The sequence below is a fragment of the Ochotona princeps genome, chromosome 8 (assembly GCF_030435755.1).
Source record: "Ochotona princeps isolate mOchPri1 chromosome 8, mOchPri1.hap1, whole genome shotgun sequence".
Lineage (NCBI taxonomy): Eukaryota > Metazoa > Chordata > Mammalia > Lagomorpha > Ochotonidae > Ochotona > Ochotona princeps.
Window position 1 is genome coordinate 5,221,609 of NC_080839.1, and position 14,499 is coordinate 5,236,107.

Here is a 14,499-nt window from a genome sequence, read left to right on the forward strand (position 1 = left end):
TTTTGCTTTTGCTTCTTCTTATGGAGATTGGAGCTGGGAAAGAAAAACATTTGTTCATTTCTTAGCGATGAAGTGTGTATTTCTCAGCATTTGTCGCTGACCCATGGCTCTTCCCCATGCCACCTGCTAGGTTACACGGGGCTTAAGTAAAAGCTTGGGTGAACAACAGGACATACTGCTCAAATAAAAAATGGCATTTTGTGTTCTCGGCTGAGTAGCTGACTTTAGGATAATGGTTGGCATTATTTCATATACACACATTGTTTCAGAGGCAATATGGGGGAGGATGGAGAAAGATGGGAGAGAATCAGATGAGGCTGTGTTTGAATTCCTGACCGCTTTTCTCTCAAGACAGCTGTGTTGAAGCCAGTCTTCTCGAAGAGGAAGTCACTGAACGTCCACCCTGCACTCACACCCTCCTTGTCAAGGATGCTTTCAGGGAAAGACTGTGAGCAGCAGCTGGGCACAGCACCCAGTGTTGGTGTGTGCACAAGAGGATAATTATTGTGAATGGTATCCTGAGAAATAAAAACCAAACCCTGCAATGTTTGACACAGCCGCCCAAATGCACTCTGCTATAGCTGGTGTCCTGGAAAACATTACTTTCTTCCTTTTTGCATTGACCAAATGCGCATCGATGTTTCTACTGCTTGTCACAGACGGGACTGGGGTGAAGCTGAGCTCTCAGACACACCAGAGAGACAGCGGGAGTCAACACCTACGCGTGTGTGAGTTTGCACGACGGCTGCACGTGCAGGGGGCTGCGAGGCAGGCTTCCCGAGGGAGGCAACGGGAGTCTAGATCTGCAGGCCGGGGCCAGGGGAGAGCTGTGCAGAGGCTCAGTGTTACCCAAGTCCGTGACCCCAGAGCAGTGCTGTGTGGTGGCAGCTCAGGAAGAGGGCGGAGGTGAGGGCTGGAAAGGTGATTTTTTGAGCTGCCAGTTTTGGACCTGCCCCGGCCTTTCAGATTTGGCTATGCACAGTGCATAGACTGATTTAAAAAAAAAAATTCGATTGTAGTTTTAAAAATTCTGTAAAACCTGGGCCCAGCACGATGGCCTAGCAACTAAAGTCTTCACCTTGAACACACGGGAATCCCATGTGGGCACTTGCTCTAGTTCCGGTGGCCCCGCTTCCCATCCAGCTCCCTGCTTGTGGCCTGGGAAAGCAGTCGAGGACGGCCCAAAGCCTCGGGACCCTGCACCCGTGTGGGAGACCTGGAGGAAGTTCCTGGCTCCCGGGTCCGGATCGGCGCAGCACCGGCCGTTGCAGTCACTTGGGGAATGAATCATCAGATAGGAGATCTTCCTGTCTGTCTCTCCTCCTCTCTGTGTATCTGACTTTGTAATAAAAATAAAATAGATCTTTTTAAAAATCTATAAAACTCACCCTTTTAAACCATTTTTTCAGTGTGCAGTTCAGGGACCTTAGGCATTAAGCAGATTTACATTGGTGTGCAGCCGTCACCAGCATCCACAGCCAGACGGTCCCATCCCCTGCCCCTCTCCGTCCATTCTCTGTGACTCTGAGTGCGAACAGCCACTGTTTGTGGTGACTGCTCATTTCACTCAGCAGGATGTCCTCCAAGCTGCGGCATGAGTCAGGATTTCCTTGTTTCCTTTTATTTATTGGAGAGGCACTGTGGCACACAGAATGGGAGACACAGGGAGAACATGAGATCCGCGGTCAGCAGGCTCACTCCACAAACCCCGCAACAGTTAGGGCTGGGACAGGCAAGCACCCAGAGCCGGGACCTTCACCCAGGTCTCGCACGTGAGTGAAGCAGTGGGAGCATCATCTGCTGCCTTCCTGGGGGCATTCGCAGGAAGCTGGATCAGAATCAGTAGAGAGATTCCCACTAGCATCCGACAGGTGGCGCAGGCATCGCAGGTGCTGGCTTAGCGCTTCATGCCACAACACCTCCTCCTTCATTCCTTCGGAAGGCTGTAATACACTGTGCAGATGTAGCATTTGTCATTCATCCACTCATCCTTTAATGAGGATGTCCTCACTCTGGATACTGTGATTAAGGCTGCTACGAATCTAGGTTGCGGCACAGCTATTGAAAGGGAAAGGTTCTGAAAATGTCAAAACAAACAAGCCACTCAAGAAATGGGCATGGGAAATGGGCAAACACTTCACAAAGGAACAAACCCAAATGGCAAATAAACATATGAAAAAATGCTCAAGTTCCCTGGCAATAAGGGAAATCCAAATTAAAACATCAAGGAGGTACCACCTAACGCCAGTAAGACTGGCCCACATGAATAAAAGCACCAACAACACTTGTTGGCGAGGTTGTGGGGAAAAGGGAACCCTACTCCACTGCTGGTGGGGCTGCAGGCTGGTACAGCCTCTATGGAAATCAGTATGGAGAATATTCAAACAACTCAAATTCAACATACCGTATGATCCAGCAATAGCACTCCTAGGAATATATCCAGAACACTTGTTTTATGAGAAACCAACATGCACTCCTATGTTCATAGCAGCACAATCAGTAATTGCAAAAACATGGAAGCAGCCAAAATGCCCATCAACAGAGGATTGGATAAGAAAGCTATGGTTCATCTACTCCATGGAATACTACTCAGCTATTAAAAAAAACAAAATGCAGTTCTTTGTGGCCAAATGGGCCAAACTGGAAACCATAATGCTAAGGGAAATGAGCCAATCCCAAAAGGTTAAATACCACATGTTTGCCTTAATTTAAGATGATATGATCTTATGTATAACATGTTATGTTTTGAATGTTATAGGTTGTGTATAAACTAAAATTGAAATGTCAATGAGGTGGTCACAGAAGGTGGCTGGGAACTCGCATTTACTTTTAACATATTGGTTACTCATTACTATGTCAATTAATTCCATGGTGATGTAAATTTTTGCTGATGGTATGTTGGAGCTTTTAATTGATCGGGATGATAGTCTGCTGGCTCTGTCTTCAGACCAGAGAGTGTATACCTAAGAAGCCGTTGAACTTGACTGGACAATAAGATGCTGGACTCTATGTTTGGTATATGCTTGCAATGGGGGAATCTCAACTGAACTTGAACTGTGGTTATGCAACAAGGTGGAGGAATCCACCATGGTGGGAGGGTTTGGGGAGGGGTGGGGAGAATCCCAGTACCTATGAAACTGTGTCACATAATACAATGTAATTAATGAATTTAAAATAAAATTAAAAAAAAAAAAAAGAAAGGGAAAGGTTCTGAATAATATAGTGGTTGACAAAATCCTTTAGCAGGCTCTTCATGGTGGTGCAGAAGGTGACGGAGATTGGGGGTAACAGCGGTTAATCCCTAATGCCTGTTCCATCTGCGTCAGGTTCTGTGTGTGCGTTAGCACCCATGTGCTCACTGGTAAGCCTCATAGCGTGCCCACGGGCTCATTGGTAAGCCTCGTAGCGTACCCATGCTCACACCGACTGCTTTGCTGTAGCTGCTGCTGTCTCCAGCTGACACAGCAGCAAGCAGAGGCATCACATAGCTGAAGAACCTGCCACACGTCTGGATAACAGTGGACACAGCCCAGAGTAGAACCCAGAGCGCCTGTCCCCTCTGCTGGGGCACAGAGCACGGCCTGGTGAATGGACGCAGAAGCCATAAAGTGTGGGTAGGCAGAGAGAGATTTTACACGGTGGGTTGAATAAGCTCCCAGTGAGGAAGGGGTCTATAATAACGGATAGATTTGAGCTTGAATTTAGAGGTACAGGGTGGAGTAATTCCCCAGAAGAACATACTGGTTGTTCTGGTTGGGGGATACATCATGATTCGCTTCAGTAGCTGCCGCGTCTGAGGCACCTGCAGGGCATCCCAGTGGTCGTAGGCAGAAAACAGTGGGATGTGAGTCAGGTGCCAAGGGACACTCTGGCTGGGGACACGAACTGGAAACCCATTCACACAGGAGAGTTAGAGTCTTGTAAATAGATGAGCTTATCCATCGATCATGCGCGTGAAACCAGAGGAAGACAGGGGCTGAAACTCGGGACCTGGGGTTTCGTAGCTAGCCAGTAAGACTCCCATAGTGAGTACGTACATCAACCTGCTTAAGATAAATATACGCGGAAAGCATCAGGAAGGTAGGAAGACACGCATGCTGGGATGCTGGTGTTGTCTGCGAGGATGCCAGGAAAGCCTCATGGAGAGGGCGGGGTATCCGTGGGCGTGGACATCCAGGCACGTGTTCCTGGGAACATGAAGAGTCAGGTGACACAGTGGTGGGCTGGGCAAATCCTGAGCTCACTCACTGATAAGGGGACCAGAGACAAGACTGTCCTGCAGGCAATGTTGGCAGGCACGTGCTGGCTGAGGACCGTGGGAGCTGACAGCACCCCGAGCTTACTGGGATGTGCTGAGGCCAGCGTTTCACACAATGACAATGGGAGGTACTTTCGCACAGTCATTTGGCAACGGGGATAAAGTCATAGTTGGCGCCTTTGGAGGCAATGAAGTTAGTTCTGGAATTACCACTAACGATGGACGAAAGGAAAGGCGGCTGCACAAATCCGCTCATGGCACACCGTTTACAATACTTTTTTTAAGGCCCATGTGGTTAACAGTGTGGAAGCCGGTTAACTAAACTATGGGACATATACCCAATGGATGGCACCCATGGCAAACTATGAGGTCATGAAACATAATTATAAAGCTTATAGCTACACAGGAGGTACAGTTGATGGGAGGGAGAAAATTGGTTTTCAAATATTCCAGTTGCAACTACGCAAAATATGTTTTCACAGGAACATATGTAACACAGGATCCCTAAAGCTGTTGGCTGGCTGGGGGTCATCCTGGGGCTATGGGTAGGTTCTTGTTTTCTTTCTCCACTCAATAAGGACTTTGAATCTTCATGCTACAATTTTGGTTAGAACAATAAAAACTAGATGGCTGGCCCAGCAGCAGCAGCAGCAGCAGCAGGAGGAGGAGGCACTCACTCGGAGTCCTGGTCATGAGGAAGAAGGTACTGTGCGCAGAGGGAAAATGGCTGCTGAATACAAGCCAGAAGAAGTAGCACCTACTGTGCTCCCAGCACTGCGCCACCCGTGGAAGATGGTCACGGGAACAGCAATAGCAATCATGTGGGACCCTTCGCCTCCCATCCCCTGACCTGCATTACCTTGGTAACCATTTCATTTTTAAATTTCATTTTTAAATTTCGGTGTACAAGCTGTAACATTTCATCTTTCAAAGTGTAACGTGCTGATTTCTTCAGATAACCCTTTGAGTGTAAAAAAGAAAAAGTAGCCCTATGTCTTACTAGATTTCTCCTTATGTTAAACAGCGCGGCTGGGGCCCAGCGGCGTGGCCTAGTGGCTAAAGTCCTCGCCTTGAACGTGCTGGGATCCCATATGGGCACCGGTTCTAATCCCGGCAGCTCCACTTCCCATCCAGCTCCCTGCTTGTGGCCTGGGAAAGCAGTTGAGGACGGCCCAAAGCCTTGGGACCCTGCACCCGCGTGGGAGACCCAGATGAAGTTCCTGGTTCCCAGCTTCAGATTGACGTAGCACCGACCATTACGGTCACTTGGGGAGTGAATCATCGGACGGAAGTTCTTCCTCTCTGACTTTGTAATAAAAAATAAATAAATCTTAGAAAAAAAAAAACCAGCATGGCTGTTCTGTCTTCCTGCAGCGAGGCAGTACTGAGGTTCAGTAAGATCGCCTTGGAGTGGTGTGTTCTCTCTGTAGCCTGGAGGGCTCTGCATACCTGGATGTTCCCAGCATGAAGGAAATCCTGCCCTCGAGAGTTCTGGAGTGACATAAGCCAGGTCTGGAGAGATTCCCCTCAGTGATCTCACTCAATTATGTAATCCAAACAAAGCTGATTGTGTAGAAGTGATCATTAGAGGCGGGGGGGGGGGGGGGGGAGTGGAGTAGATGCAACAGAAGAAAGGTTAGCTAGGGGCACAACGTAACAGCGAGGTGGCTGCACGACCTCGGAGTCTCCGGTTGGGGTTCTGGGGTGCAGCAGGCTGACTGCCATGAACAAGTCCATCTTTCAAAGTGAGGAGATCGAATCTTCTCCGTGTAAAGAAGCAACGAAACCAACCAAAGCCAGAGGCAGCTGCTTGCAGGTAAAATGCAGAGTCAAGATAAAGAAATGATTTCACTGATTTGCAAAGAAAAGGAGGAGGATGTGGCTCAAGTTTGAGTAGGAGGGTGGGAGACAGGCTTGACACAGCCATTCTGGCCAGCACAGGCGAGGCGGTGCTGCTGGCTTTCCCCTCAACATGGACTGCTGTCCTCTGACCCTTGCTCCCTAGCCTGTGTCTTACCAGCTGTCTTCTCTGGTTTCCTCTCCTCTTTGGCATACTAACACATCAACAGAGTTCATTATTGCTTCAACACACAGATGCGAGAGATCTTTAACATATTGTGGGGGAAAAAAACTACACATGGATTTCCAAACTTTTCTACCAAGCTTATCTTTCTTTTTCTAAAAAAAAAAAAGTATCGATTTTTATTAGAAAGGCAGATTTACAGAGGAGAGGCCAGATTTACAGAGAGAAAGAGAAACAGAGAAAAAGATCTTCCATCTGCTGGTTCACTCCCCGAATGGCTGCAATGGCCAGAGATGAGCTGATCTGAAGCCAGGCGCCTCTTCTGGGTCTCCCACGCGGGTGCAGGGTCCCTAGGCTTTGGGCCGTCCTTTACTGCTTTCCCAGGCCACAAACAGGGAGCTGCGTGGGAAGTGAAGCAGGTGGGACACAAACCAGAACCCATAATGGAATCCTGGCGCACGCAAGGCGAGGACTTCAGTCACCAGGCTACTGCACCAAGCCCCAAGCTTATCTTTTAATTCCATTTTCCCTGAGCTTTATGGAGTACTCTCCGACATTGAAATGGAAGCTCCGGTCTGTTTGGGGCAGGGTGGGTTGGGGCAGAATCAATGGGTATCAGACTCTATTGGGAAGAAGTTCCCACTTTTGGAGAAGCCACAGCTAAGTACCCCATCTCTGACTTCTAGTCTTTCTAGCGATTTGTTTCTTCTTTGAAAAGCATCAATGTAATAGGTGAGATAATTGTAGGTTCACATAGAGGCTGAAGAAAAATCAGGATGAACAGCTTCACATCAGGTTAAAATGCAGATGTACCACCTAGGCAAAATCCAGGAAGGGGGCAGGAGGCCCAGCCCCTTCCTCCTCGGTGAGCACTTGGCTGCTTATTCAGTTGTAAACTGCTCCATCTTGTGGCCAAACAAAGGTACTGATAATTACAAAACGGAACACTGACAGCCAAAACGGGGATACTATTTCTTCTTTGTTTTTCAAAACTACAACTCAGTTTTAAGCAACCCAAACCTCCTAAAAATGATGCATGGATTTCCAAAGATTCCAATCACATGGAAAGGAATAATGTTTTCATAGCAGTGATAACCACAACCTTGGCCCGGCTCTCCTGCTCTGCCAGAGGGGGTGACAGGGTTCAGTAACAGGTGTCAGGTTGTGCTGCTGCAGGATGCTACATTCAGATGCTCCAGGTGACACTGTGCCACGTGTTTGGGCAATCTGCCTTCTTCAAGGATCCCCTAACCCCCCTCCCCCAGCCAGTGTGCATGGGTTATCTTGATCAAGTTACAGTTTGGGGGTGACATACCCTTCAGATAAATCTAGAATCATGCACACCTGATTTTGAAGTTGACTTTCAAAGAAATCCAGCATTGGAAATCCAGAATCCATGTCCTCCTCTCCAGCTCTGCTGCTAGCGTTCTGGTCTGAGTCCCCACCATCTACCACCTGACTAGTACAGCTGCTTCCTACCTGGTGCTCCGCCTCCATCCGGATCCTACATCTGAGCGCGAAGCTCTCTGCACCGCAATGCCAAGCTCTGCCCAGAACCTGCAAGTGACGCCCCTCCCAGCTGAAGAAAAGCCATCGCCTTACCAAGGTGAGGCCTTCTAAATCACCCTGAGCTCATCTCTTGCTGTTCTCCTACCTGTCTCTCTGCTCCAGACCCATTTCTTCTTTCTTTTCCTTGTCCTACCTCAGTGCCTTTGTGTGAACTGAGCCTTTTGTCTAGACTCTACTGTTTGCAGGTGAATGCACCGCCGGCTCTCTTACTGCCTTTGCTCCTCTGTCCAAATGCTACATCAGCAGCATACGCAGTCGAGCTCCTGATTTAAAGATATAAGCCGTCTCAGCTGCAGCATGTGGTGTATGCTTGTGTGCAGCAGGGATTGACACACACTGGCTGAGTGAATGAATGAAATACATGTCTTAGGGGCATGTGCCTTCAACTGGTGGGGAGCACTGGCTGAGACAAATCCTTCTCTGTGGGCTGGGTGGGTAAGAACCTGTGGAACTAAGGACAGGAAATTTCTCATAGTCTCTGTCCCATCCTAGCCATCAGCTTAGATCCCGCCTGACTCTTTTCTGCACAGTTGAACTTGGATTCTGAATCCTCCTGCTCCAGTGCTCAGGCAGCCAGACCCGGTGAAGCCACCCACAAGTAAGGCAGAAGAACTTGTAGGGAAACATACAAATTCTCATTATTGCTTGACTCATACTTGGAATATCTCGTGGTACAAACACAATACTACTGTGACCTGTGCTTATGAAATAGAACCACCGATTTACTGTCTGAAATGGCACCAACATGTGATTACACTTCTATAGGCTAGAAGTAGGCTACTCCCCTGCTAGGCACAGCTCCTGCTGGTGAGTAAGAGAGCTAGGGCTTGCAGCGGGCTAGACAAGGTTGGGCTGCAGCACCCATTAGCATGTGTGTGAGCTGTGTTTAGGCGTGGGCCAGGGAGGGTCAGTCCACAGCACATATTGGTGAGTTAGAGCTAGGACAGGGTGCAGGCCAGGCTGGGTTAGACTGCAACACCTGCTAGTTCACGTGAGGGCTGGGATAGGCTGCTGCACCTGCCAGCAAGAGCTGGGACTGGTCTAAGCCAGGCTGCAGTACCTGCTGGTGAATGCCAAGACTGAGGGAAGGCCATCTCAGACTGGGCCATGGCACTTCCTGGCATACATAAGATCCAGGGCTGGGAGTGGGTCTGGTAGTGGAACTTTAGGGATTCCTTTGTGGGACGCTACTTCCACTGGTGTGAGAGCCTAGTCAAGCTAGGCTGCAGCACAAGCTGGTAAATGTGGGACTGGGTGCAAGTCATGTCAGGCTGGACCACAGCAAGATACAGGGCTGAGTACTGTGGCCACTCCCCTGCCAGACTGTGCCTATTATGTTGGTGGACACAAGATCCGGGGCTGGGGGTGGGCCAGGCTGGACAAAGTGACAGCATCTGTCAACACTCTTGAGGGCTGGGTTTGGGGGTGGGACAGGCTGAGCAAAGCCTCGGGCAAGCATGAGAGCTGGATGGGATGTGAGCTGGGCTGGGTTAGGTCACAGCAGAGGCTGACACGTACAAAAACAGGGGCTGATTGTGGGGCTGGTGGGGCAATTGAGGTTTGCCCTGACGAGGCCACTGCACCTGCTGGTATGTGTGAGGCCCAGGTCTGTGGCAGGCTGGCTGGGTTGGGCTGCTGCATCCGTTGGTTTGTGCAAGATATCGAGCTGAGGTGGAACTCACCGAGCTGCATCCAGCATTGTGCATTGGCTGGTGTGGGTGACGCTGGCTGCTTCACATGAGTCAAGTCAGAGATCACCCAAGGTGATGTTTCTTGGGGGACTCACCAACTGGACCACTGGACTCAGCTCCTGGCCACAGGGAAAATGACATGGTGTGTGGTCCAACCTTGTAGTGCATGTATCAGGACTGGGCTCCTCAGTTGCTGATGCCTGTGCAAAGGACAATATGTGCAGATGGCCAGCTCATCTAGACCAACAAGGGACATGACCTTTCAGAGGATGAAAAGCAGAACAGGTTGGACAACTCTCCTAGCCAAGTTTTACAACATGTTCTTGAGTCTGTGGATGCAGTAAGGTGGACTTGGTCAACCAGAAGATCTTGGAAAGATTTTCTCAACCCTGGAGCAATGAAACTGACAACGTCTCAGGGCTATGGAAACTCCTCAAGTGACACCCTCAGAACACTCTTCCCCACATCAGGGTCTCTAAGATGACATCAAATGACCGTCCCCCAACCCTGCGTGCTGATGTAGTCTGACAGCCAGGAGCGGACTCAAGAGAAAAATAAATAAATAAATAAACAGGGCCCGGCGGTGTGGCCTAGCGGCTAAAGTCCTCGCCTTGAACGCCCCGGGATCCCATATGGACGCCGGTTCTAATCCCGGCAGCTCCACTTCCCATCCAGCTCCCTGCTTGTGGTCTGGGAAAGCAGTCGAGGACGGCCCAAAGCATTGGGACCCTGCATCCGCATGGGAGACCTAGAAGAGGCTCCAGGTTCCCGGCTTCGGATCGGCATAGCACTGGCTGTTGCGGTTGACTTGGGGAGTGAATCATCGGACGGAAGATCTTCCTCTCTGTCTCCCCTCCTCTCTGTATATCTGACTTTGTAATGAAATAAATAAATCTTAAAAAAAAAAAAACTGAAACACATGTCCCACTTACCCTTCATATCTGATCTCCCCACCCTAATCGGAGGCCCACATGGGCCTGCATCCCTCTGAACTGTATAAACAATATTAAAAATAAAAAGAAGAAATAGGCTGTGTTTCTTTCTGAGGGTTCCTAACAGCTTCCCAAATAAGGCTGGTGTCTACTTTGCTGGTTGAATTGGAAGTGTGGAATATGAAGTGACTCCTGTCTGAATTGTTTGTTTCACGTTTCCAGTTCAAAGGCAATAAGCAGGCTTCCTGTTCCCTGAGCAAGTTATTGTGTTTTTTTAAGATTTATTTATTTTTATTACAAAGTCAGATATACAGAGAAGAGGAGAGACAGAGAGGAAGAACTTCCGTCCGATGATTCACTCCCCAAGTGACCGCAATGGCCAGTGCTGCGCAGATCCGAAGCCGGGATGCAGGAACCTCTTCCGGGTCTCCCACGTGAGTGCAGCTTTGGGCCGTCCTCGACTGCTTTCCCAGACCACAAGCAGGGAGCTGGATGGGAAGTGGAGCTGCCGGGATTAGAACCGGTGCCCATATGGGATCCCGGCGCGTGGAAGGCAAGGACTTTAGCCGCTAGGCCATGCCGCCGGGCCCCTGAGCAAGTTATTGTTACTCTGTTTACTGAACTCAGAAGTTAATCAAACGACTTGACTATTCTCAGGTTTTAGTAGTGTGATGAAAGAGGTAATAGCCATATAGTATGTGAGCTAGAAATGAAAAATACCCGACATTTACTTCACAGCTACTCTTATACTTTTCCTGTAAATATCCATTTATTCAAAACTCAGAGTAACAGAAGGAGGAAGGGAGGGAGATTGAGAGAGAGAGAGAGAGAGAGAGAAATCTTCCAATCCCCTGTTCACTTCCTCAAGTGGCTACAGCTGCCAGCAGACTGGCTTGGGCCAACATCAGGAGTCAGGGATTCCATCCAGGTATCCATGTGGTCCAAGGACTGGGACCATTTCCCACTGCTTTCCCAGGCTTTAGCAGGGAGCTGGATCAGAAGCGGAGCTCTCACATGGCAGCTATCGTCACAGGCAGGGGCCTAAGCTGCCGCCTGATGTGCCGCTCCCACTCTGCTCCAATCACCCACTAACAACACCCACAGTGGCTATGTGCTCCTGCACATAGGACACGGGGACTCCCATTCACCTGTGGCCCAGGAGTGAGTTCCACATGTAAAGAAGTCGGCTGTACCCTAGCATGTCCCACAGCACAGATTCTGCTTAAACTAGTCCTGACTCTGCTTTGGGTACACAGGTCATTCTCAAATGAGAGCTACTTTGGAGTTTGAGGCAATGTATACACAGGAATGAGCTTCAAAAAAAGATCCTGCAAAGTGAAATTAAACGTATGAGTTTATTTTGGTGGGAAAAAAAAAGTAAAACTGAGCAAACTTTTTTTTTTAGATATATAATGTGAATTTTCCATGTACAAGGAAAACGATTTTTGCATCCAAAGGGGGCTCATGCTTCTAAAAATCATTTTTATTATTTTAAGAGGCAGAGAAAGAGAGAGTAAAAGCTTTCATAGCTATTCCCTCCCAGAGCCTTAGAGTGGCTAAATGCTCACGCTCAAAACCCACCTAGCTAACTCCATTTTCCTCATTAAGTCTTGGAAGTACTCATGTATAGATCTCCACATTCTTCTATCACAGTCTCTGACTCAAGGCAACACTCCCACCGATAGGCAGGTAGCCCACGAGATGCAGTGGAGCAGGTGGAGGCAAGGTGGTCTCCCCACAAGGTCCCACAGGATTGGTTTGGATTGCTATACACAGGGAGGGTTGGTACCGGCAAGCTCGAGACACCTACCATGCACCTCCCACTGACAGCCGAGGCCCCATTTAGCAGTTATAGAGGAAGATCAAAAAGAACTCACCACATTGTTATTATGATGTATCTTCAAGGCAGGAGCAAGAAAACTGAAATTCAATATGTTGTGCTAGAATTCTGCTAGGAAGTTTTGAATGTGTTGCATATTAGTGAGCTGAACAAGACTTCTTACCCTGGCAGGGTGCAGGTTAGTGCCTTGGGGAGCCTTCCCAGTAACTGTGGGCATTGCCCGTGTTGGGTGTCTTCCAGGGTACAAGACCTTTGTTTGCACTTGGCTCCATGCACCAACATGGAGCTTTTGTGTGGTTTCCCTTCATGTAATTCTGAAAGGAGATGGCCATGCTGGCCTTGCACAGGGTGCATCGTTGTTTGCCAAGGTGCTTTGTGTCAGACCACGGCTGACTCACACCCCTGAGCATGCTTAGGGCAGGTCTGGGGGAGGAGGGATGGTGGGCCGAGACAGGGGCAAGCAGGAGAGGTCAAGCATCGTGTGAGCACTGTTTTCTGATTGGCTCTTTCCCCAAAGGAATAGCCCTTTAGGCTAGGCAGAAGGAGGACCTTGTAAAGGGCAAATGCCACTGAGCATCAGTGTCACCTGTGTGGCTGTGGGACACTGTGGGCCAGGCTGTGCTTTCTCTGCAGTATCTGTGTTCCAAATGTCTGTTTCAAGCTGGAACCTCTGCTGGGAGTTGCACCCGGTTGCCCGGGGTGTCCTCAGAACCCCATAGTGTAGGGCTGCTGCTTCCATTGTCCGGACAGATCACGAAAAAAATCAAACTTCCAGAGCAGTGATCGGGTGCCAGGTATGACATGAGTCTCCCCAGCTCAGTCTTGTGGGACAGAAGCCTGAGCTCAGCCTCCTGCTGCCAGCCCCACCTGGCAGGGGGCGTGGAGGCTCCTACCCAGCTTCCCACCTTTGAGTCATTATTGTTCCCACTCGCAGTCAACACCTCACAGCCAGGACTTAATTGCCTTCTAATTGTTTTCTCTCTTTGTTGTTCTCTAATTAGTCTCAAAGCTCTGAGGACAAGAACTCTGACTTCTCTGCAGCTGCCTTCCTACTGGACCCACAGGCGTTCTCAGTAACGGTGCACTGACTGGTGGTGGCCCTCCAGCTCACTTCTGTGCTTTTGCAGAGTGGGGCCTTGGGGATTAGGGATGAACAAGGCAGTATCTATACACCTCAGCACCTTTGCTGAGCTTCCTTACGATCTGGTGGGAGGAAGAAACGCCTGTTAGCGTCCTGTGGAACAAGCTGTACTAGATAGATATATGCATGCTCTGTTCCTGTGCCTGGGATGCAGGGTGGGGTGGGAAATGGGACAGTCCTGCTGGAGTGAGGGTCTGAGACTTGTGCTGCTGCACCTTCTGGAAGAACCCCAAGGAATCAGTATTGAAACTAGAGACAGCTTAGATTCCAGAGCCCATGGGGTGTTCCTATAGCCCTGTGGAAGTAAGAACACAGAGCTGGCTGTAAAGATGGATGATGGACGCATCCTCTTCTATGATGCTGGTCCACTCACTCCCAAATGACCACAATGTTAGCCAGGGATGAGACAGGTTGAAACCAGGAGATTGGAACTCCATCGGGGTCCCCCTCGAGGGCGGCAGGGAGCCAAGGACGCAGTTACCTGCCGCCTCCCAGGCTGCATATCGCTAGACAACTGGAATTAGTAGTGAAACTTGTACCCCAAACCCATCCAGGAAGCAGTGGCTCCTCATGGAAGGGAAGCCAAAAGGCAGGGAGAGAGAGTGAGCGGCATTTTATTCCTGGGACCCAGCGCTGCTGCCCTTCCCCCAAGATGACTGTTTAGTCCTTCTCTCAAGAATGAGTCTGGGGGGTGGCGTGACAGTGTAGTGGTTAAAGTCCTCGCCTTGCACGCGCTGGGATCCCATACGGGCACCGGTTCTAATCCCAGGAGCCCTGCTTCCCATCCAGCTCCCTGCTTGTGACCTGGGAAAGCAGTCGAGGGTGGCCCAGGGCCTTGGGACCCTGCACCCATGTGGGAGACCCGGAAGAGGTTCCTGGCTCCTGGCTTCAGATCAGCTCAGCTCCAGCTATTACAGTTTATCCACCTTTCCAATAAAAATAAATAAATAAATCTAAAAAAAAAAAAAAAAAAAGAACGAGTCTGTCTGCAATTCCTCTCCGTGTGGACAGTACAGCCTGGGCTTTCACAGGAGATCGAAGACAG